Source organism: Aedes aegypti, unplaced genomic scaffold, assembly GCF_002204515.2.
Source record: "Aedes aegypti strain LVP_AGWG unplaced genomic scaffold, AaegL5.0 Primary Assembly AGWG_AaegL5_hic_scaff_992_PBJ_arrow, whole genome shotgun sequence".
NCBI lineage: Eukaryota > Metazoa > Arthropoda > Insecta > Diptera > Culicidae > Aedes > Aedes aegypti.
Genome location: NW_018736703.1, coordinates 1713 through 25856, shown reverse-complemented (window position 1 = coordinate 25856; position 24144 = coordinate 1713). Strand labels below are relative to the sequence as shown.

At 38.9% G+C, this 24144-nt stretch overlaps 1 pseudogene across 1 annotated transcript; it reads right to left on the bottom strand.

Moving 5' to 3' along the window:
• Window positions 1-10467: 10467 nt before the first annotated feature.
• On the bottom strand, window positions 10468-23010 carry LOC110681482 (annotated as a pseudogene). Its single transcript, XR_002503213.1, has 3 exons — window positions 22851-23010; window positions 21448-21602; window positions 10468-11167 (listed from the first exon to the last, which is right to left on the bottom strand). The product of XR_002503213.1 is annotated as a ras-related protein Ral-a-like (transcript).
• Window positions 23011-24144: the final 1134 nt, after the last annotated feature.

Here is a 24144-nt window from a genome sequence, read left to right as displayed (position 1 = left end):
ACATTTAATGTTCAAATCTGCATATCACGATCTTTGTTGCAAAGCCTTTCTATTCATGAAGAGTACATGTTTTCATTTAGGCTGATACAAATATTAATTTTCTTTTATGTCACCCCCCCCTCCGAAAATCCGAAAATTTTGAAGGGGAGAAAAAAAAAGATTCATCATATTTTTAACATCAGTTAGGTTTTTTTCAATTTACAAAGTAAAAAACAAGTAAAATAATGAACCAGAAGACGATTAAAAACAGTTTAACAACTATGATTAAAAATAAAAATTCAAAAAAATAACTTTTTTTTCATTTTTATTTTTCTGTTCCTTATTTATTTTTATCCCCCCCCTCGTGCCTTCCAAGTGGTCTCGGACATAAAAGAAATTTAATATTTGTATCAGCCTTATTATATTTAAAAAAAAAAAAAAAAAAAAAAAAAAAAAAAAAAAAAAAAAAAAAAAAAAAAAAAAAAAAAAAAAAAAAAAAAAAAAAAAAAACATATTAAAAAAATGAGCGGTAAATGGGTCACACATGAGCGGTGAATGGGTCCCTATATTCTGGATGAGCGGTAATAGGACCCGTAAGTGGGTAATACTTTTCTATTTTTTTCTCAGGGATTCGCATATTTTAAGCTAGATAAATATTTTTACCATAACACCAATACAATTATCTAGCTTTTAGCGCAAATCGGGTTTCAATACCTTTAAACATAATTTTTTTTTATATGAAAAATTGTTTGGAAATGATCTTAAATGAGCGGTGGATGGCGTCCTTACGGTACGATATTTTCGACAGTGTTGCAGATAGATTGAAACTATGTGTTGGTCACTGGAAAACATTAATAACATGGATAATGACCACGTGGTCACTCATTCTGCTGTAATTTTGATCTAGAATGCGATGTCGCATCACTGCTGTTGGTTGTCAAATCAAAGTGATATTGATAGCTCGCAAGTGATATTGATAATTTTAGACCATCTGCCATCAGCTGATATGATTGATATTAAGCAACTCTGAACGTTGGACAGATCTCCGAAACTACAGTCAACTCTCCCTTACTCGATATTGAAGGGACTATCGAGTATTGAAGGGAGGTATTGCTGTGTGCGTTTGAAATGCAAACATCAAATGCGGTAAGATTTTTCACAAGAAATGCGATGTCAAAGATAGATTTTTCTTGCTAGGGCGGTGGTGATTTCTATAATCGTTGCTAGGTGTTTTTTTTCGACGAACTCAAGACAAACTGAATCAGATGATGCAATAATTGCTAGAAAATTAATTCTTATCCATCAGGATAATGCAACAAGGAATTTATTGATTCAATGGTGAGATTATTGAGAAACAATTAATATTTTTTAAACTGATTTTGAAAAATAAAATCGATTGTTTGTTAAACACTAAAATAACGATTTTTTCGCAAATAATTAGTCGATCAAAGTCGTGGGAAAGAGAAGTTTAACCACAGACAAACAGACGTAACACTTAGAACAAATCTCGATCAAAATCATAGTCACGAGGACATGTACGCCCAATGCTAAAATCAGCGTGTTTGGCCAACGGGCCAACAGATGGCGGTAGTGTGTAAACGTCAAACACGAACGTCTGTTTGTCTGTGGTTTAACCTTTCGGTCGTCGCGCGAATTTTTGTAACGCGAGTAGTCGCGCGTTGTACTTTGTACAACACCCTTGGTTTTGCGAATATCCCAGAAGTCTGACCACTTAGAAAGATGACGTCTTCGGTAAAATTGTTCAGTAGCTTAAGGGCTATTATTATTATAGCCAATAAATTCGGGATTTTGCCACTAGGCGGCGCTAGTGAGCATGAAACTTTTGTTTCTCAGATCGCATGATCCTGACCACTTAGAAAGATGACGTCTTCGGCAAAGTTGTTCGGTAACTCAATAACTATCATTGTTTAAGCTAGTTGATTCAAAATTTTGTCACTAGGCGGCGCTAGTGAGCATAAAACATTTGTTTCGCAAATATCTCAGGAGCCTGATCACTTAGAAAGATGGTGTATTCGGCAGAGTTGTTCAGTAGCTCAAATTCTTTCTTTGTTTAATTCTTAAAGTTCGAGATTTTGCAAAATAATGATAGTCCATGAGCTTCTGAACAACTTTGTCGAATGTGTCTGTCTAAAAAGTCGAGATCCTGCAGAATCCGCAAAACAAAAATATCATGCTCACTAGCGCCGCCTGGTGGCAAAATACCCTATTTCTTGGCTCCAATAATGATAGTTCTTGAGCTACTGAACTACTTTACCGAAGACACTATCTTTCTAAGTGGTCAGGCTCCTGAGATATTTGCAAACAAAAGTTTCATGCAAAATTTTGAATCAACTAGCTCGAAAAATGATAGTCCTTAACTTACTAAACAACTTTGCCGAAGACGACATCCTTGTAAATAGTCAGGATCCTGAAACATCTGCAAAACAAAAGTTAAACTTCCATGCCCACTAGTGCCACCTAGCGGTCAAATTTTGAACTAAATGAGGTACCATCATATAGCGCTTTACCTCCAGAACAACTTTAATAAAGACCCCAAATTTCTATATTATCTGGATTTTAAGATATGACGATTTCAAGCTGTGGTTTCCTCAAACCGTACATAGTGCGTTCATTATTATGCGACTTCCATGTACATTTGTTCATTTTACCGTATTATAAAGGGCCATACTGTATATAAAAACTGTCGAGTATTGTTCTTAAGAAGATTCTTGAGGAATACAATTTGGTTTGGTGTCGATAGATATCTTTGTTGCAAAATGATAGTATATAAATCACAACTTGTACAAAGTACAACAGCGCGACAGCCCGAAGGTTAATAACCGTTTTTGTTAACCATTTCCTGAATCTGAATTCAAAAATTTAATATTATCAAATACATTGAAACTCACACTAAATACTTTAAAGACTCGATATCGACTCATGGGGCCATACTCAAAATAAAATTTCTCGTTTACTAGGGTAAAGAACTAGTTGGGCACTTCCATGATTCACTTTAGCTTGAGGGGTTGTCTGGAACATTACAATAAGCAGCAATTCAATACGACGCATGTTGTGACCAAATATAAGTTCAGTAGCTTTTGAAAAATCCTCCTTGCCGTAGTGAATCAAAAATGCTAAAAACAGGATGCGGATCTCCTATGGTATTTTTTAATTATGATTGGGAGTTGGAAGCAAAACAAAAAAGCTGACAAAAATCTAGTTTTGAAAAAATCGATTTTGAAGTTTTTTCCTGCATTTTTCCATTCTATACTAAATGTTTGGGAGCCAATCTTCCACAAATTATGTTATTTTTCCTTTCTGACGTAAAAATTACCAAAAATACCATTGGAAAGCTTGGAAACTGTTAATTTGTTTGGTATACTAAACTCAAAACCGACCAAAATGTCACTTACACCTCTTTGCGTTTGGGCCCCTCATATACCTACGAGCTATTGAAAACGGATCCAGATTGCGAAAAAGTTTTTAGTCAAAAAATTATTTCTTTTAAAGCCTCAAGTTTTGGAAAGTTTTGACCCCGATAAACCGGTAGTTGTAGTGTCTTTATTTATTTATTTATTTGAAACACATTAACAGGCAAATTGTAGCCCCAATGATCTCTAGAATATATGAAAACAATCAGAAGACAAAAACTCAACAAAAGCACTAAACAGTCAAGAGATGAAACTTAAACTAAACTCTTCGTTCGTCAAAAAATGATAAGAACCTTCGGCGAAGCATCTCTCGGGTGGTATTGAAATCGAACAATGATGCGACTTTATTGAGCACTCGCTGCAACCCACTAAATGCTCCGTGAAGTCCGTAGTTTGTTCGAGTTAAAGGCAATCTCAACATGACGCTGTTCCGGAGGGAGCGTGGACGGGCATTTAAATGGACTCGCTCCAGGATTCTCCTACAGTCGATACGACCCAGTAAAACGTCTGCAATAGTTAAAGCTCTGATTGTATCCCTTCTGTTCCGGAGGAGGCCCAAGTCTATCAATCGGCATCGACTCTCATAGCTCGGGAAGCGGAATGGATCTCTCCAAGGTAGCTTACGGAGTGCGAATCGGAGAAATCGGCGTTGAACAGATTCGATCCTTTCTGCGCCATTATTATAAATAGGACTCCAAACAGCGGAACCATATTCCAACGTGGAACGCACGAGAGAACAAAATAGCGATTTTAAACAGTAGATGAAGATGAATCCCAAAGTCGTTGACGCTCTACTGACGGTATACGAGATATGCTGTTTTTACGTTAACTGTGAATCAAGGAACACGCCCAAATCCTTGATGTGATTCACACGTTCAATTTTCGTGCCAAGCAAACTATAATCGAACGTGGTTGGTTGCTTTTTTCTAGAAAACGTGATGATGGAGCACTTGGTAGGGTTAACCACCATTCCATTCAGCGAGCACCAACTGGCGAAACGATCAAGTTGCTGCTGTAGGTATAAACAGTCGGCAACAGAGCATATCCGTAAAAATATTTTCAGGTCGTCTGCATACGCCTTTGATAACGAGATGAACGTCGTTGAAGTAAAGCAGAAAAATCAGTGGTCCCAGGTGGCTTCCTTGTGGTATACCGGATGTAGCGTGAAAACTGTCAGAACTGCAATCGCCTATCACAACTGTTAGCTGACGATTGGTTAGGTAAGAGCCGAACCAACTCAGAAGATTACCGCAGACGCCAAATCTGTCAAGTTAGGCAATAGCAATATCGTGATTCAACTTGTCAAAAGCGGCCGACAGGTCAGTATATATAGCGTCAGTCTGCACTCGAGCGATCATACTGTCGGTAATGAAAGTGGTGAAGCACAGTAGGTTAGTGGTTGTTGAGCGGCCGGCGGTGAATCCGTGTTGATCGGAATCCAGCAGGTGCTTGCAGTGAGAGAGCATAGGTTCCATTACAACAAGCTGGAATAACTTCGACACAGCACTCAAGGACGTAATTCCACGGTAATTATCTACGTCGCGTTTCCTTCCTTTTTTATGCACCGGGAACATGTCTGCCACTTTCCAACAGGAAGGAAAAATTCCTGAAGAAAGAGATAGTCGGAATAAACAGCAGAGCGGTGCAAGCAAATTTCCGATATGCTCTTTGAGAAATTCTGAGGGAACTCCATCTTGTCCAGGATGGTTGGACGATTTCAACTGCGAAGCGGCCCAGGATACAGCATTGATATCCAAATCAAGACTCCCCAAAGCTTGGCCATTCATGGGGACATTGTTGGCTGCACAAATGACCTGAGCATTGCTTATACTTTCCCCGCTGAATACGCTGGCAAATTTGCTAGCGAAGAACTGACAGATTTCCTGTAAGCAGGACGAGGATTTGCCATTCCATTCCATCGAAGAAGGAAAGCCCGATTCTTTGCGCTGCTCATTTACGTACTTCCAGAACGATTTTGGTTTGCGTTTAAATTTCAGTTCTATGCTTCGCTGGTACTGCAAAAAACAGTGACGACTGACACGTTGGTACTCGTAGTTGACTCTCAGGTATAGTAGCTTCGCAATGAAGGTGTCCGATACTTTGTATACCTCCTTAGAGCAGCTCTCTTGACTGATTTGAATTTTTGAAATTCGCTAGTTTGCCATGGAGGGCGGGAGTCATGATGGAGAACTTTCTTCGGCACGTGTCTGTCTATGACGTATGTCAAGATGTGAGAAAAAGTTCGCGCAGAAGTATTAATGTCTCTGAGATCGAGCACGTTATCCCAGTTGATGTCGGCCAATACGGCTGCTATGCAGCAGGACAGTTGTCGAAATCAATTCTCAACGGCAATAATCAACGGAGGGTGGTGCGGTACTGCTTTTACAAGCTCCCAGGGTGCCGCTCCAATGAATGGAGCTTGGTCTTGCACAGAAACAAAACAAAGATCCAGGCTACGATTATTTTCGTTGACCACGTGGTTGATTTGTGCTAGTGTGGCTGCGCTGTAACTGTCTAGAAGACTGACTGCACAATCATGCAACGAAGAGTGTACAGGGTCTGGATAAAGGAAGCCGTTTTGAGATGATATCCACGAAATGCCTGGTAGACTGAAGTCGCCCAAGATGAAAACATCGTCGACGGGATTGGCGGACTCCATTGCAGTGATGACTGAGTCACAGTGCGCCTCTATGAGCTCATTATCACGAACTTGATCAGGAGCAATGTAGAGCGTGCACAATAAAAGAGATCGATCGCCAAGCTTGATGGACACCCAAACTTGTTCCAGACATTTCCACGATTCTTTTTCGATTAACTTCGCCTTCAATCTGGAACGGACAGCTACGAGTACGCCGCCTCCCGTGAGCTTCCTGCTGTTGTTAGGATTACGATCGCAGCGAAACACTTCGTAGTCAGTTCCGAACACCTGACTAGATAGCGTTTGCGAGTCAAGCCAAGTTTCTGTCAGGACAATAATGTCGAAGCAGGAATCCGGCACGGCCATTCGGTAGTCGTTTACGCGCGAGTTTAATGCCTGTAATTATGGATTGGTTGGTGTTATTGCTCATACGAATACGAAATTATGTACTGGCCATCATGTCGCATGAACAACGCAGACTTTTGTTCACGTTCACGTGTTTTAATTCAGATTTTTTCATCAAATGTACAGCAGAGAGTTGTGAGGAAAGGTGATATAACATATTACAAAATCACAAACAAAGCAGATATTCGTCAACGGCAGCCACTAAAATTCGTGATGCATATTTCTCCTAGTATTTTCGACGCATAGGCGTCAAAAGTCAAAGTCCCTCCGGATTCGCGAGTCAAAACTCGTGGCCGTTCGGTTTTTATGACAGTGGACCAGACACGCTTTTAACAACAACAACAGCTACAGTCCGGGCATTTCAACCAGCCAGAATGAAGAAGAAAGAGAAGCTGATTTGGATTACCTATCTCCTATCACCCTGATCCTGATGGATTTCCTGCCTGCATCCTTAAAAATTGTTTCACGGGATTAATTGTACCTCTTCTGCACATCTACAACATGTCAATGCAGCAATGTCGTTTTCCTACACTGTGTAAGTCATCGTTCATGTTTCCGGTGCACTAAAAAAATGACAAAATAATGTCCGTAACTACCGAGGAATCACTTCTTTATGTGCTTTCTCAAAACTGTTGGAAATATTAGTGTCCAGCTACATGTTTTCTCGTGTAAAGCAGTACATCAGTAGGGAACAGCATGGGTTTTTCCCGGGACGCAGTGTTACAACTAACTTAGTGGAATTTTCTGAAAAATATCGGACGTGGCAAGCAGATAGCCACTGATTTGAAAGCAGCTTTTGATCGTGTTAGCCATTCGATTTTACTGGCAAAGCTAAAGAAGCTTGGTTCAAATCATACCTGTGTAACAGGAAACTCGCGGTCAAAATTGGCTCATCTGGCTCCAGCTGGTTCTCGAACGGTTCAGGTGTAATTGAATATTAATATTAATATCAATACCTTCATTTCAACATGTCTGACACTCACACAAGGCTATGAGTTGGTTTAATTTAAATGTTACAACTAAGAAGTGGGTCGAAAAGCAGTTACAAACATTTAAAACAATCTCAAAAATATTGAGAGGAGCCCTAAATTATTTTATTATTTTTTTTTGAGATTTCTTACGCGCCATACACATTATTTTTAATTTTCATACAAAAAATCTTACCATGGGGGGAGAGGGGGTTCAAAAACCCCGAAAATTGTCTTACATAATTAATGGATCGCCCCATACGAGACCTGGGCGTTATTCTTGACACCGAACTCACCTTTAAGTATCATTACGAGGAGATCGTGAAAAAAGCTCGTCGTCAACAAGGATTTATGTCCAAAATAACAAAGGAATTTCGCGACCCATGAACTCTTAAATCATTGTATGTAGGTCTGGTCCGTCCTATACTGAAATCATCCTCTATTGTTTGGGATCCCTATCATGCAACAATGATTGACCGAATTGAAGCTGTGCAGCGCAAATTCTTAAGATTTGTTTTACGGTTGCTCCCTTGGAATGATGCTGTGAACCTGCCTCCGTACGAAGCTAAATGCCAGCTTCTGCAAATCGAACTATTACAACTACGCAGAGAAAATGCCAAGGCTGTGTTCATCTCGAAGGTCCTGACTGGGGAACTTGATGCTCCTAATTTACTGGGATCGTTAGATATAAACGTGCCAGCATATACGCTCCGCTCCAATGATTTCTTTCGCTTACCACGACGACTCCACGCCTACGATTCGAACGAGCCAATTCGATGAATGATGAACGTTTTCAATCAAATGTATCATAACATAGATTTTATTCAATATTGACGTTTAAACTCTAACTATAGATTCATTAAGACACACAATGCACCAATGGACCAATGCACGAGTTCACTAATTTGACGTTTGAGCGGTGCCGAATTCACTAGTTTCCATGGTCACCTAGAAAACACGGCACCGCTAAAACGTCAAATAGTGAACCCGTGCATAGGTCCATATTGTCAGATGAATACACCACCAAATAAATAAATAAATAAATAAATAAATAAACTACGCAGCCGGTTCTGTTATATTCGGAAAGGAAATGTTTCACAAGAGAAAAACGCTGCACCATTTGCAGCTGATTCTTTGATTCTTGATCAAGGTCCTGCTTTTGAAGAAGTCTTTTAGAATGACTCTTACAGAACACCCTGCCAGGCAACCAAAAAGAAAACAGAAAAGTAAAAAAAATCAATTTGCAGTTACATTATTTTTAAGTTTGAGTTCAGTAGACTTCAGCTTTTTAAAGGATGAAGATATTGCAGTGGCAAGTTGAGAACTACTGTTGGCTTTTGGTGAAATGAGAATTCATCTCATCAGAGATTTGAGGTACCGAGCTTAAGCATATAAAACGTACACAAAGAGGAATAAACCAGTTCGAGTTCGTGGTCAATCAAGCTACAGGGAATAGGTAAAATTTTGCCCAAATTCAAATGCTTATAACTTTTTGAAAAAATGGATGGAATTGGATGTATCTGGATGCATTCGATGGCAAATTTGATCTTGTTTCAGTAATTTGCTTGGCCATCGGATACCGGAAATGTTCCGGATGTTCCGAGTTCATGTCTAAATCACACTTTTTTTCTGTCGCTTGTAATTTTGTGCGGTGTGAATTTCTATAGATATTAACATTTTCTCAAGAAACTAGAACCAATTTAAAATCGAATGCAGGGCGCATTAAGATTCGTTGGAAATCCTCCGAGATATGGCCATTTCCGAAAAACTCGTTCCGAAAAATATGATCAGTTACCAAAAATGTTGGAAGAAGTGGTCAATTCCGTCCATGCGTGAGACCATATCAATATGGGCATCGAACTTCAATCTCCGGAATCCGATGGCCAGTATGTATAGCCAATCTGCAGAGCCAAGCGAATAACTGAAACTAGACCAAATTTTCCATCAAATGCTTCCAGATGCATCAAATTTAATCCATTTCTCAAAAAGTTATAAGCATTTGAAGTTAGGCAGAATTTTGCCTATCTCAATCATTTGGTATATCCCCGGTAAGTCGTACGTTGATTTGTACGATTTGTAGCCATGCCACATATCAGCTGGTGGATTCTCCGCTTCTGCCAGGCTGGCAAACCGTCCACATAGGCCTATATAGCGTTTACAGTGCTTAAGAGATATTTCGGATCTCCAGCATTCGCATATTTTCAGACACAAAGCCACTGTAAACGCGATTCAAGGGACCATCGGAGGTAGCCATGGAAACCAACTTTGACTATGGTTCTCTAACTCGATATCGAGATACAGAATATCGAGTAAGGGAGAGTTGTCTGTAGTTCCAAGGTTGACATTAGGCAGTTTGCCTCTGATTCCATTAGAAAACTTTACCTAAATTTGGATTGATTACTGAATTCTTTCAATCCAAGCATAAAAAATGCATTTACCCGAATTTGCAAATATTGGGCCACATTAAACCCATCTGCTCTATCTGATTAGGGATGATTCAAATATTACGTAACGCAAAATTTGCCAATTTTAGAACCCCTCCCTCCCCCATGTAAAAGCTTCTGTATGAAAAAATTAAATTTTTTGAATGGACCGTAACACTACGAAAAACCACCTCCCTCCCCCTGTTGCATTACGTAATATTTAAACGATTCCTTTACATTCATGCAGAAGAATATTTAGATTTTGGGTTGAAAGGATAATTCATTTATTAATTTAAGTAAAAATTAAGTATTTTTTTTCTCCGTGTGCTGCATAGCAAAGGACTTTTTCTTATTCTTCCCGGATTTACATCCCAACTGGAACAGGTCTTGTTTATTATTTATTTGTGCGCGTTTATCAGTACGGCTACTTGCATAATTTTGAATCACAGTTTGTTCAAATTGGCATTTTTTTATATGAACTTCAAGTTTTGCTTATCACCAATCGGCACCGAAGCAGTAATAATCATTACAACCCTAATGGAGTGAATAAAACTAGTTTAGGTAATCTTAGATCAAAGGCTTTCGGTTTTGTCTTAAAAATCAAACTCTCCTGAAACACATCGCTCAATTCAATGCTGTCTTTATTGATTTTCAGTGACTATTTTGTAAGAGATTGTTTCTTTTTCATTATATCATTTTCATAGCAAACGAACCAAAAGAAAACGCCTTCCATACACTATTCCATCTTTTCGGCTGGATCGACGCTTTTTTTAACACAGCGTTGATTTTGATAATATCCTTGATGGTTTGAAAAATGTACCAGGTATTTTATTCGTTTCATTTGCCCTTAAGTATAAGGTTTGGTTTGTTGTTGATGATGCTGAATTGTTGTGATACCTCTGTTTATGAATGTGCATCTATTTGATTTGTTCTTTTTCAACTGATTCGTAAACGATCCGAATGCGTGAAAACTAAAATTAAAGCATGCAAAGCTATATTTTTCCATAAATTTTGTACAGCAATGTAAAATTATAAACGTCAAATTCAATGTTTCTTGATTCGCCTTAATGCTTACACGACAACGACGAGTAAACTAAAAATATGTATGTTACGGCTATGATGATGATTAAGGTGCAACGGTGCAATATCCGACTTATCCGCGCACAGAGAATGCTTTCAGGACTGAATCCCAGTTGCCTCGATTCTCCACGCCGGTTTCTATAGCAACTGGCAACAGTGGTGTTTCTCCCGCTTCGGTTGCTGTACCGTTTCCTGGCTTTTCTTCTTGCGATTGGAAATGTCCCGAATCAGGTCGTAGAAAATCTAGTGAGGTTTCAACGTTTTTTTATGATTACCATTTCAAGTTTGATCAAGATTGCCAAAATAAAATAAAAACAAGAAAAACGGGTGAACGATAAAACCAAACCAAATGTGTGTGACTTTGATTAAAATTCAAAATCCAATATGGCGAACACGTGCTCCACTGATGGCAAAGATGGCGGACACACTTTGACTGACAACGGCTATGGATAATAACACACATACACGTGTACGGTACACTCACACTCTCGCAGCCACAGCAGCGTAGCGGCAATTTTGTTTTGATTTTTAGCGATATGATAGTAAGCGATTCGCAAATACATTTTTAGCGCAGAAAAACAACAATGGAGGAAACTAAAAGGCGTTTATGGGATAAAAACAAAAACCAAATTAAACAAATCAATAGCTTGAAGCAAACCAAAAATAAATGTACACCAATCGGTTAAGCTTAATTTATACGCATTTCTTTCCAGTTTATTTGCTCGTTTCCATCAATTATTTATGTAACAAATAATTAGCATATTTGCGTGTATGCGATAACCTTTTCCTTAATGCTAACGAGTGAACTTTCTCTCTTTCTGTCTCTAAATTTGATCGATTCGGCTTAACTTTGACGTTTCCTTGCTTCGATCCGGTCTCCTCTCGGTAATGATACAGCTTAAACTTAAGTAATATATTAATTTAATTAAAATGGAGAGATTTTCATCCATCGGTTGTGTTCCTCTTGTCCACTACATGCCTATATGTATATGTTCATGAGTGTCCGAGTGAAAGTGTATGTGTTTTTTGTGTGTATGCGTTTGCGAGTTAGGATGATTCTCGGTCCTTCGGCGCACTTGTTGATCAGCACACTACAGTAGGGATTGCGCTTCCACCTTCTATATCAGCGTACACTTGAGTTTCCTTCGTTTCGACTTGTCTTTGGCGCGTCCGTTCGGTGCTTTCGAGTCTTCCGTTTTCCGCGAGCGTATTTCGCGCATCAAGTCAAAGAAAACCTGTTAAGGGTGTTAGGGGGTGGTGAGGAATCAGAGAGAAAGAGAAAGAGACGCAAAATGTGAACATTACCGACGATAGGGTAGAAAGAGCGCGACAGGTGAAGATTGATAGGGAGTTGACGAACAAATTCTACGATATGTACAAGAATGACGATAAAGTTAGCAGATGCAGATTTGGCAACACTGCAAATTTTATAACCTTCAACCTATGTTCAATTGTTTTTTTTAACGAAATGCCTTGGATTTTATTTGTATGTCCTCCATATAGCTCACAACTCACACTCGAAATAGCTTAAGGTCCAAGTAAAAATGGTGCAAATGTCAATACTAAAAGGCAATTTTCTCTTTTTTGCCAGACAAATCGAAAAAAAACACACAGCTCTTTTATTTGCCAAATAAAACAGCTATATGCTTTTATTTTCTTCGATTTGTTGGTTTAAAAGGAGAAAACTGCTTTTTCAGTTTTGACATTTGCACCATTTTCACTTGGGCTTAATCTCAGATTTTCAGGCATCTCATATGTATCGGTCCATGATCGGAAATGTTTCGCAAACTGTAACAAGCTTGATACATAACGGCAGCGAGCGAGATGCCCAAAGAGAGAACGATGACAAAACCCATTTCTCACGCTTATTTACCACTGGGGTGGGCGTTTTATTTTACTGGCAAAATAAACAATTCTCTAACATCCGCTTGGAAGTTTGGAGCTTGGATTTGGATGGGTTTTATCATACACTGTTATCCCTCCGATCTATTCAGAGCTGTGGATGAAGATCATAACAGACTCTCATGATGTGTTGCGGATCATGATTGTTACAGATAGCGATCAGTGAGAGATACTCCCAATTTTCTCAGCATTAATCCCTGCTTATCATAAGCCTTCTCATTATTACTGTCTTCTAGAGGAAACTCACACGCTGACTAATTGAACCAACTGATGATTTACTCTCGCTGAATAGTTTCATTTACAGTAGTAAAAGTTAAATATGTTTTTTAAAAGAGTCCTTTATATTCAAAGAATTTATCCAGTGATTCTGTCATGGATATTCCTACGGTTTCCTTCAAGTTTCTCGTTCATCACATTTTCGAAAATTCAACCTGACATCTTTAACAATTTTAACTAGGAAATACTCCAAGGGGTCATGCACAAATTACGTCACGCTCCAAGAGGGGAGGGGGTCAAGCCAAGCGTGACAAGCCTTACAAAATTTTCGAAGGACTCATACAAAAAACGTGACAAAGGGGGAGGGGTCGAAAAAGTCGAAATTTAGCGTGACATAATTTGTGTACCATCCCCAAGATGTTTGTTGATTTTTTTTGAAACCACGAGGTATCTTCAGAAATTGCTCCAGGAATACCTTTAGGAATTCCTCCAGAAGTTTTTCATGGAAGTTCTAAATTTATTTTTCCCAAAATTTATCCAGTGATTCTTGCATAAATTTTCCTATAAGTTCCACTAAGATTTTCGTTCAGTATTTTGTGGAGAATTGAAATGCAAACGTATCGAACGATTTTTTTACGAATTACTCCAGAGACTGGTTTAGGGTTTCCTAAATGAGATTGTTTAGATTTTTTTTTCAGAATCTTTATGTATTTTTCCAGTGATTCTTCCGAATTATTTTTCATATATTCATTCACTGTTTCCAGTAGCTCTACGTAGATACTTGCTTACTCTGCGACCTTTTAAATTCCAGTTCAAGTTTTTTTTGTATGATTTCAATCAGACATTTATCTAAATACACCTCCAGAATTACTCAACGAATTCTTCAAGTAACTTAGTTAATTTTTCAAGCATTCCTTCAAGAAATTGTAATAGCTTTTTTCTCGGAAATCATTGAAGCAGCGCTTAGAGTCTTAAAAATAGGAACTTTAGAGACCCCATGCCTCAGAAAAGAGAACGAAAAGGAATCAAACAGGAACCAAGAAAATAAACAGAAACCAAAGAATTCCTGGACAATATCCTGCAGGATCATTAGAAGGAAATCTTTGAAAAACGTCGTACGGATTCTTTGCAGAAATTTGTACAGAAATAATCGGAGTAAGTAATGGAACAGTTTCAATATTATGTAAATATCTGATCTTACCCCAAAAGGCCGAAAACCACTCGGCGGAATTACCAGAAGGCAGAATTCCATAAGGCGGAAAAGACCGAAAGACAGAATTACCAGAAGGAGGAATGAACCGAAAAGCAGGAAACATCAAAAGGTAGAAAGCCCAAAAGGCGGAGCACAGAAAGGTAGAAAAGATCAAAAGGCGGAATCAGCCGCAAAGCCTAAAGTACACGGCATATTTATGATTAGGGAGGATTCTAGGATTACGTCCCTCATTTTCGAAAGTTTTGGCCGACCGATGTCACGCATTTTCCTATACCTAATGCATCAATTTGCAAACTTTCGTAAAACCTCGCTCCTTCAATTCATGGACTAAACTTTTAAATATTCTCTTGCAATCAATTCTTCCCCTGGACCCCATTTTACCACCAGCTTATGAAGATCTTGACAAGTGTAAAACTGTTGAGGGGGTCTTAAAGGTTACCAAATTTGCATTTCATTACCATTTACTACTTTTGATGGGCGCATGCAAGATTCCAAGAAGGGTGTAGGTAGGGTTGCATTGAGTGTATACTTTTCTGTAACCTTTCTATATCCACCATCTTATTGTATTCGAATTCTCACTCAAATCGCCTAAAAATCCATTATAAGCCAAGACACCATTTTAAGACACCGACCCATCAATGCTTCCAGTGGACGAATGAAGGAAGTACCGCATTAGATAACGGACTAGCATGCAATTAGGCATTTCACGGCGAAATTCTCTCTCTTTCGCTCTTTAACAAAACTTGAAAACAAAGGTGCCAGTACCTGTCAACTTTGACAGGCACCATTGTTTTCAGAATTCTCGAAGGAGGGAAAGAGAGCGATCAGATCTGATCTGATCTGATGACGTCACCGTGCAGTGGCACAGTCAAAATGACAAAAAGCAAGATTTCTTGAAGGGAGCTTTACCAATCTAAGCAGTCAGTGGGTGCAAAGCGAGGTCAGCTGCTGGGAAGGTGGAAGTGACTGCTGGCGAGTATGATTGCATGTATCGTTTCTACGGGATTGTTCTATCCCTAACCACAGATCCCTGCCACAGAAAACAAATCCTACCGGTGAAGTGATAATTTTCTTCCGCATTCCTGAGTGAAATTTGTGTTTCCTTCCGTGTTTTGTTTTAAATGATATAATAAGTGATTTTGAACTCGAAATCTTGAACACAAGCCTGTTTGAAGAAATTAATCCATGATTTGGGATTTAAACTAATCCAAACATTCAAGCTATGTGTGTGAGACATAGCTTTTTCTAGCATCCTCTAACCAAAACAAACTCGCCAACTGTCACCTGGAATTTCAACATGGCGGATGCAGTATTCTGACAGATTGATCTACCTCTCTTTCAGATACCTTGACGAAAAAGTTTTCCGGACTGAAGCGGGAATCGAACCCACACTCCTTCACTCGATGCGGCTAAATGCTTGGTAACACTAATCGCATGGCCACGAAGCCCACAAATGTTTCGTGAGAAGCGTAAGAGTGTCCATGGAGATCTTAGAGGACCAAAGTAGTGTTTAGTAATCGTTCAGTCTGAGCAGCCTATGTGCTGAAGACGGTGCAAATTGTCTTGTTAAAATCGCGTTCCAAGGCCGTTTACGGCTTTTTATAGGGGACATGCAGGATTCCAGTTGGGAATTAAGTGGGGTTGGGGTTGTTCCTCACTTCAGCCTCCAATCGAACTCTGGTTCATTTTCCGCCTTTCGGACTTTTCCGTCTTTCGGTGTTTTCTGCCCTTCGGGTACATTATGCCTTTCGGTACTTTCGGACTTCTCGCCTTTCGGTACTTTTTGCCTTATCAGAAGGCAGAAAATTCTGATATTTTCCGTCTTGTGGTCTTTCTGCCTAGTGGTATTCTTGGCTTTTCAAAATTCCGCCTTGTGGTATTTTCCGCCTTCTGGCATTCTGCAGTGTGGTTTTCCGCCTTTTGAGAATCCATGGAGAGAAATGTTTGGAGAAGGACTGCATGAGTAGTTTCTGCATGAAATACTGGAGGAATTTCTTGGGAAATGTCTGGAGGAACTTCATGGGAAATCTCTAGACTAATTGATTGAGGAATTCTTGGAGGAGTTCTAACCAGATTTCCTGGTATGATTCTAGAATTCCTGAAAGAAGTTGTGGATGAATTCGTTGAGAAATCCCTATGAAATAGCTGGAAAAATAACTGAAAAAATAGGCGTAGTAACTTTTGGTGATTTTTTTTTTTTTGTTTCCCACAAAAATCCCTGAACGAATTTCTTGACAAATAAACTATGGATTTCTTAACAGAATTTCTCTAGGAACTTTTAGAACAGCGCATAGTTTCCTAGAGCATCTAATATAGAAAACAAGGGAGAATAACTAGGAAAATAACTGAAGGAAATCTTGAGAAAATTTGAAAGAAAGCCTTGCGGAAATTATTGAAAGTTGTAGCCTTGGAGTTCTGAAAAATTTCCAGGAGCAACTTCTGTAGAAATCCTCTTTTGAAAAATCACTGGAGGGATATCTAGGCGACTTCCTGGGGATTGTGCTACTATTCCCCGAATGTCGGTACCCCCGAACGCTAGTTCCCCGAACGACCCTTATCCCCGAATGACCCGTTCATTGATAAATGATGCAGTTGAAAAAGGTGCAGAAATTGTATGCAATCATATACTGGTGAACTAGAAAGAACGATAAGATATTTTGTATTATTTGACTGAACTGGTAAGTAGCACAACCCTTCCTGGGAGAGGTATAAATGTATTTCAGGAGAAATTACGGAGCTCCGGAGCTCCTAAAATTAGTTCAGAAAAAAAACCTTTGAGGAAATCACTAGAATAATTCTTGAAACTTTTCCTCGAATAGTCTGAGAAGATATTCCAGAGAAACCCGTGTGAATTTCTAAAAGGTATCAATTTAGGTAGAATTTTGCACCTGGCTTATTTGAAAGAATAAAAAGGAAAAAAGTGACATGATGAAAAAATGCCTTTCATCGAAATAAGAGACTTTTTGAAGACTTGTATTGAAATAAAGTCCAAATCTCTGAAAAGAGATCTGCTATTGGCCCAGTTGAAATCATCCTTCCTTAAAATAGCAGCCCTGTTCAAATTTCTAAAAGACTGGTATTATTACACTAGAAAACCAAAAGTAATCTCTGATGAAACCTTTTGAAGAATAACTGATGAACTCCTGTAGGTCCTGTGTCCTCTAAAGTAGCATCTAGATCATCGTTTCCCAAACTTGAATTTCGCGACCCCCAACGTCTCGTCACCTCTTTTTTGTGGTAAGGTACCGTGGGGCAAGTGGGTAATGGATTTTGCATAGTTGGGATTTCTTCAAATTCTAGAGACCTTACATTAAAACAAATGAGGTCGTGTATATTTTTTAGCTTGACTTCCACCAAATATAAGCAGTATACTGAAATTGATTTTTATGTAAAATTGAAGAAAAAAGTACAGAAAAAGTTTTGGAAGAAGCCTCCTTACTTTTCACTTGCCCCATAGGTGGGGCAAGTGAAAAGTTTATCGTTTTGAACAATAAATCCAAAAACCAACAGTTACATTCACGATTTCTATTACCTTTAATATTTGTTAAGGCGTCCCAATGAACAATAATATAAGTAACATGTAAACAAATAAAATTTTATTCTTGTTATTGAGTTTTCTTCTGTTCAGTTATGTTTGTTAAAATGATTCGGCAACGTTATAACTGCAACATTTTCAATGTTGATTCTTACATCATGGGACAGCAATTGCATTTCTGCTCTGTAGAATTTCCACCTCTCGTTATTTGTTTTTAAGCAAATCGGATATGACGTCGGACAACTCTTCGAAAGAAATCGAACGGAATCCTTCAATAAAGTATTAGAAATTTTTTATGTGGATACAGCTATACCCCATTTTTATGTTTTGAACTAGCTTTACATAGACATTCCACAAGTTTTCCGTGTGTTTTCTTATATCGGAACTTTTCAATCAACGTCTTTCGTCTAATCGGCTGTCTGAGGTAAACATATTAATATCGTAATATTTGGCAACCTTATTTTTAGAGAAGTTCTATGATTTGGTTATGATAACACCATTTAACGCTTTTAGTATAATTTTTCTTGAATTATCAGCACATTCTGTTGTTCTATGATAATTGAGAACCTTGTATATTTATATCTACCTAAAGAGAAAACACAAATTCAATCTCTAATGAGAAACTTTTCACTTGCCCCACGCGATTAGAAAAATTGACGATGTTTCAATTTAGTTATTGTTAGGTCTATGTCGAATTAATTCTAAAACTTTTTTTATTGCAGTTTAAAACTGTCAGAGGGGACATCTTAGAAGTGGTACAGAAAATTATTTTCCGCTGAAAATATTAAAATAAGATTGCACGCCGCCAACTTGTTACGGAGTTATATTTAACAGGTTAACAATCTTTCGCTGTATTATGCAATAATGGTTGAAACATCTCAGGAATCTCTTTACCTATCGTAATGTTCTGAATGGCCCTCGAAGGTTTACGCATGAGTTTAAAACGTTAATTCACATATTCAGTAAAATATACAATTATTTCACTTACCCATTTACCCACTTGCCCGCGGTACCTTACATGCAAGCGAGCCGCACGCTATGTCTGAAACAGACAATTATAAAAATCGAATGTACATTGGGTTTTTTCTCGCTAGAGATCAGTATTTGACCTATATTATCATTATTGGAAAGTTTTAAAATATTCCATCGGTGAAATTTTGATTTTTTCCACTTTTCAGCTATTTTTCATACTAAAACCCATGAAAACCCCTTTTTTCGACGCATTTCAGCCCATACAAAATGTATGAAAAAAATTTCACCGGTAGAACATTTTTAAAACTTTCCGATTATGAAAATATAGATCAAATACTGATCTCTAGCGAGAAAAAACATAGCGTGAGCCGTTGACGGGTCGGGGGGTCTTGAAAGCCAAGTTTGGGAAACGATGATTTAGATCTTTGAGGATGTATTAAAGGATACTCTAGATAATTTTCCGGAATCTTTATTTTTAACAGTAAATCTTTATTTGAAACTCTGAAAAATACACACTTAAACAGGACACTCGGAGTTCGGTAAAATAATTTACCGGAATAAATCGGTGAACTAGAAATTTACTGATGATTCGGTATTTGATAGCCTGATTACCGACATCCGTAAATTATAAGACGAACGGTCTGTGAATTCTCACGAATTTACCGAACACGGTGAAATGTTTTACAGATTAACCTGTAAATCAGCCATTTTACCGAAATCCGTAAAACTATTAGCTGAGTTTCGGTAAATCGTGTCCACATTACCGAAATTGGTAACATGTACAGCGAGAAACGTCAATTCCGCCATATTATGTTTTCGTTCAGCTCTCGTGTTTCGATCGGATGTTTTTGAGTGATAAAACCGGGTGTTAGAGGCAATTTCTTTAATATCGTGAACAGAATATATGCCAAATATAAGCAGCCACGCTATACGGTAAGATTTCTTAGAGGGAAATTATTTGGTCCTATACTCACGAAGCATAACATATTTTTTCAGATGGGTGATGACCACTTGCACTCGACAAACGCTGTCTCTGCACATAATTGCGTATAGGGCAAAATAAATTCAAGCGCCCCGGATTCATGTCCTGCTCAGCAAACGCTATATTTCTACATGCAATTTTACTGTAAAATGTAACCTTGGTATTAGCTGAAAGCACGAGCAGATGGATGTATTGGCCACTGGATGATGATTTTGAGATTACCATAAGTATCAACAAGAGCAAGATTAGGCCGAACAAGTGAATAATAAAATACAAAACATGATTGTTTATCTTTTCTTGCGAATAGGAATCCACCGGTGATTTTTTATTTCCACAATAAAAATACAGCTTTTCTGTCAAATCAATTACAAACCACACTTTTTCATTCGGTAAACGTTACCGATCAGTCGGTAAATTGACAGTTGCAGCGCCAGTCCTAGCTTACAGACGTGTCGGTAAATTTTTCGTTTACCGAAACGATTACCGACTGTTCAGCTGTTGAGATTTCGGTAAACGAATCACCGAAGTCGGTAATTTTCCTTAGTGTGTATTCTGCAGGGATACCCTAGAAAACCCCCTAGTGGAATCCTAGAAGAAATCTATTTAAACATAATTGGAAGAATTACTGGAATAATTGGTGTAGCCTTTCCTGATGAAAAGCTTTAAATGAACTCGAGGAACCTTAACACAAATCTTCTAGAGTAATCCCTGGATGAAATGCAGGGGAAATTCCAGAAGAAAAGAACATTTATATAAAATCCCTAAAAAACGAAGTTGGAATTCCTAAAGGTGACCTTCGCTGCTGAAAGTTGGGTACACTCTGCTTGGAATCTCTGGAAAACTGACCATAAGTTGTGCAAGGTAAAATTGCATAGCATCAAGATGGCTGGGAATCAATAATCGACAGTCTGTCGTTGATGCATAACAGTATGAATCAACGAGTAGTACAAGTGTAGTGATTTTTTTTTGGAAACAAGAACTAGTAAGCTAACAAATGATTTCGGTAAAGACCTCGAAAAGACGAAGAGGCACCTCAGCATTGAAAAAAATATCAGAAAAATAATATCGATACAAGAAAATTAAGAAGTTTTGGATCGGGTAGGGACAAGTTTCTTGAAGTAGCGGAGTTACGTCAAACTTGTACATATGCAGATATAACTTTTTGCTCTAGCATTGAATATACTCATGGAACTATGATGACGTTTGCTTATTGAGTTTTGAATTTAGTGATATTAGATAATTCAGCATTTATATGAATAACGCCTGAGACTATATCATTTCTTAACAAATGTGGCCTACTTACTTCTTATATACAAATTATAAGTCAATTGAGGCCCTTCAAAATTATCTCTTAACTTTTTTAATGATAAAAATAGGCCACCCTAGTATTTATATGTTATTCAAACGTCGAAAAAGTTAAATCGAAATAAAACGAATAAAATGGATAAAACGACTAATAGAATTGTACCGAATAAAAAAACTTGTTAGTGTAAGCTCTTTAGAAAGTAAATAACCGTTAAAGAAAACTTTTCTTACAAAATAAACATAACAAGCAACCAAAGCAGCAATCGAAAGCAACCATAAAAGCCAAAATTTTAATACCGCAATACCTAGCGAAAACAACTAATAACCAACCAATGAGCCCCATCACCGAAAAGCGTCCGCATTATCCCACACACACACTCATCAAAGATCGAACCTACCTTATCGACGTTTTCGCGCGTCTTCGCCGACGGTTCGACGTATGGCACTCCCCACTGCTGCGCACGGGCCTTGGCACTCGGCCAGCGGCACCTTCCGTTTGTCGTTCAGGTCGCACTTGTTCCCGACGAGCAGAAACGGGATATTTTCGTCGTTTTTTCACGCGCAATATCTTTCCCTAAAATCAGTAAAGGAACGATTTATGAAATGTGAAACCAGCAAAAACGTATCGTAAAACGGGGTATCTTTGATAAATTTTTAATAATTGCTATTATATTATTGATCAATAACAGCGCCGGTCAAGTCTATACACTTAGTTCAGATGGGGAAGGAATCACCACGAGAAGGATGTTGATAGTGAGGGACGAAAAAAGATCTGGGAGTCACCTTGGGCCGGATCCATGGATAACGATGAAAAACACGACTCTTTCTTAAAACCAGTATTGATTTTATAACTCGCGATGAAAATATAATGTAGAAGATTAAAAAAGTACGTCAACATTCATAATACCCAAACTATTCAATATGCTTTTTTTTAGTAATGACGGAAATAGAAATGTACTATTCGAAACGGGAATATGGGTTTATGTCGACACTTGTAGTGACGAACCATCCAGAGCTTGTTTGGATATTACATAAACGTAACGTTGTCAATTGTGTTATGATAAGCATGAAAACGAGCTCACCAGTTGGCAACCCATCCTCGACTGAACACGAATGTATTTTCACATTCGCAAAACGCGAACCGAGCCTTGATTCCGTTGCTCACTCTACAGGAGCATGCAACAGAATCGAAAGAACACACACTACTCCATATTTAAAATAGGCTGTGAAGGATGAGTGACATTAGTCTTCAAAACTCACAAACAAGACGTAACACTTATAACAAATCTCGATCCAAATCATAGTCACGAGGATCATGTACGCCCAATGCTAGAATTAGGCATTGGCCGACGGGCCAAACAGATGGCGGTAGTGTGTAAACGGTCAAACGCGAACAAAAACGATGCGAGCACTGCGGGTGGCGATGTCCAACCTACCATATTTTTAATCGACCGTTAAAAAAGGTGGGTCGATGGACAATGATAGAGTGTGGACGTCTGTTTGTCTGTGCTTCAATCATGATCGTACATGGTAATGTACAATGCATTGTTTGTATGTAAGCGTTTCCAAACATGCTGAAATATCATCAATTTCATTACATTGGAATACGAAGCCTCAAATGTTCATTATTTCAACGCAAATTAGCTCTGACATGAATGGTGTCATACTAAACTCATTACTTTCGGATTTGTTTTGTTGTGTAACTTATTAACAAAAGTTATGTTGTTTTGTATCACATCGTTTAGTATCGCATTATCAAAGTTACCCCGTTCTACGGTACGGGGAAAGCGCGCCGCCTTACCGAAACTCCTGTGTCGCCTGAAAGCTGTCGTCCTCGGTGATGGAAAACACGCACAGGAACCCTTCACCGCTGCGGAAATAGTTGTCGCGAATGGCTGCATAGTCCTCCTGGCCGGCCGTGTCCAGAATGTCGATCTGTACCTCCTCGCCGTCGAGGACACCTGTGTGCGAAACAGAACAAAACAAAAAAAACGTCGGAATCATAGATTTAGAGAGATAATTATCGCAACCGTCCTACTGGCGCCGCCAAGAGCACCGAATCATTTGAAGTTGAAGTATCATTAGGGGGTGGTTGGATAGTCGCATAATAGTTTTACATGTATCGGGGTTTTCTGTCGACATGAGACAGATATGCGAACGCCAAGGCAATGTAATTAATGAACGCCGGTTCACTTTCTTCGTCATTTTTACCACGTCGGGCGTAGGTACGGTGCAATGCAACACCCCTTACGCAAATTAAAAGCTTGTCGTTAAAATTAACGAGCTATCGAGTTTTGGAGAAGCGGTGGAACAGTTTGAATGAAATCAGGAAGCAGGCGGAACATGACTGCTACATGTAATTGTTGTAATCGATAATGGTCACGCACTAGAGTCAAAGTTGCAGATAGTGTTAATTATGGCAGATATTTCTGTGAATCGACGATTGAAAAAATTTTCAAATCCCATCCAGAGTTTCCTTTAAATCCCATCTAGGGATTCCTTCGAATCCCGTGCAGGGATTCCTTCGAATCCCGCCCAGGGATTCCTTCGATCTCGCGCAGGGATTCCTTCGAATCCCGCCCAGGGATTCTTTCAAATCCCGTCCAGGGATTCCTTCGAATCCCGTCCAGGAATTCCTTCGAATCCCGTCCAGGAATTCCTTCGAATCCCGTCCAGGGATTCCTTCGAATCCCCGTCCAGGAATTCCTTCGGATCCCGTCCAGGAATTCCTTCGAATCCCAATCCAGAGATTCCTTCGAACCCTCCAGGGATTCCTTCGAATCCCGGCCGAGTGATTTCTTCGATCCCGTCCAGGGATTCCTTCGAATCCTTTCCAGGGATTCCTTCAAAATTCGCATCCAGGGATTCCTTCGAAATCCCGTCAGGGATCCTTTCTGAATCCCGTGCAGGGATTTCCTTCGAATCCCGCCCAGGGATTCCTTCGAATCTCGCCCAGGGATTCCTTCGAATCTCGCCCGGAGGGATTCTTCGAATCCCGCCCCAGGGATTACTTTCAAATCCCGTCCAGGGATTCCTTCGAATCCCCGTCCAGGAATTCCCTTCGAATCCCATCCAGAGATTCCTTCGGATCCCAT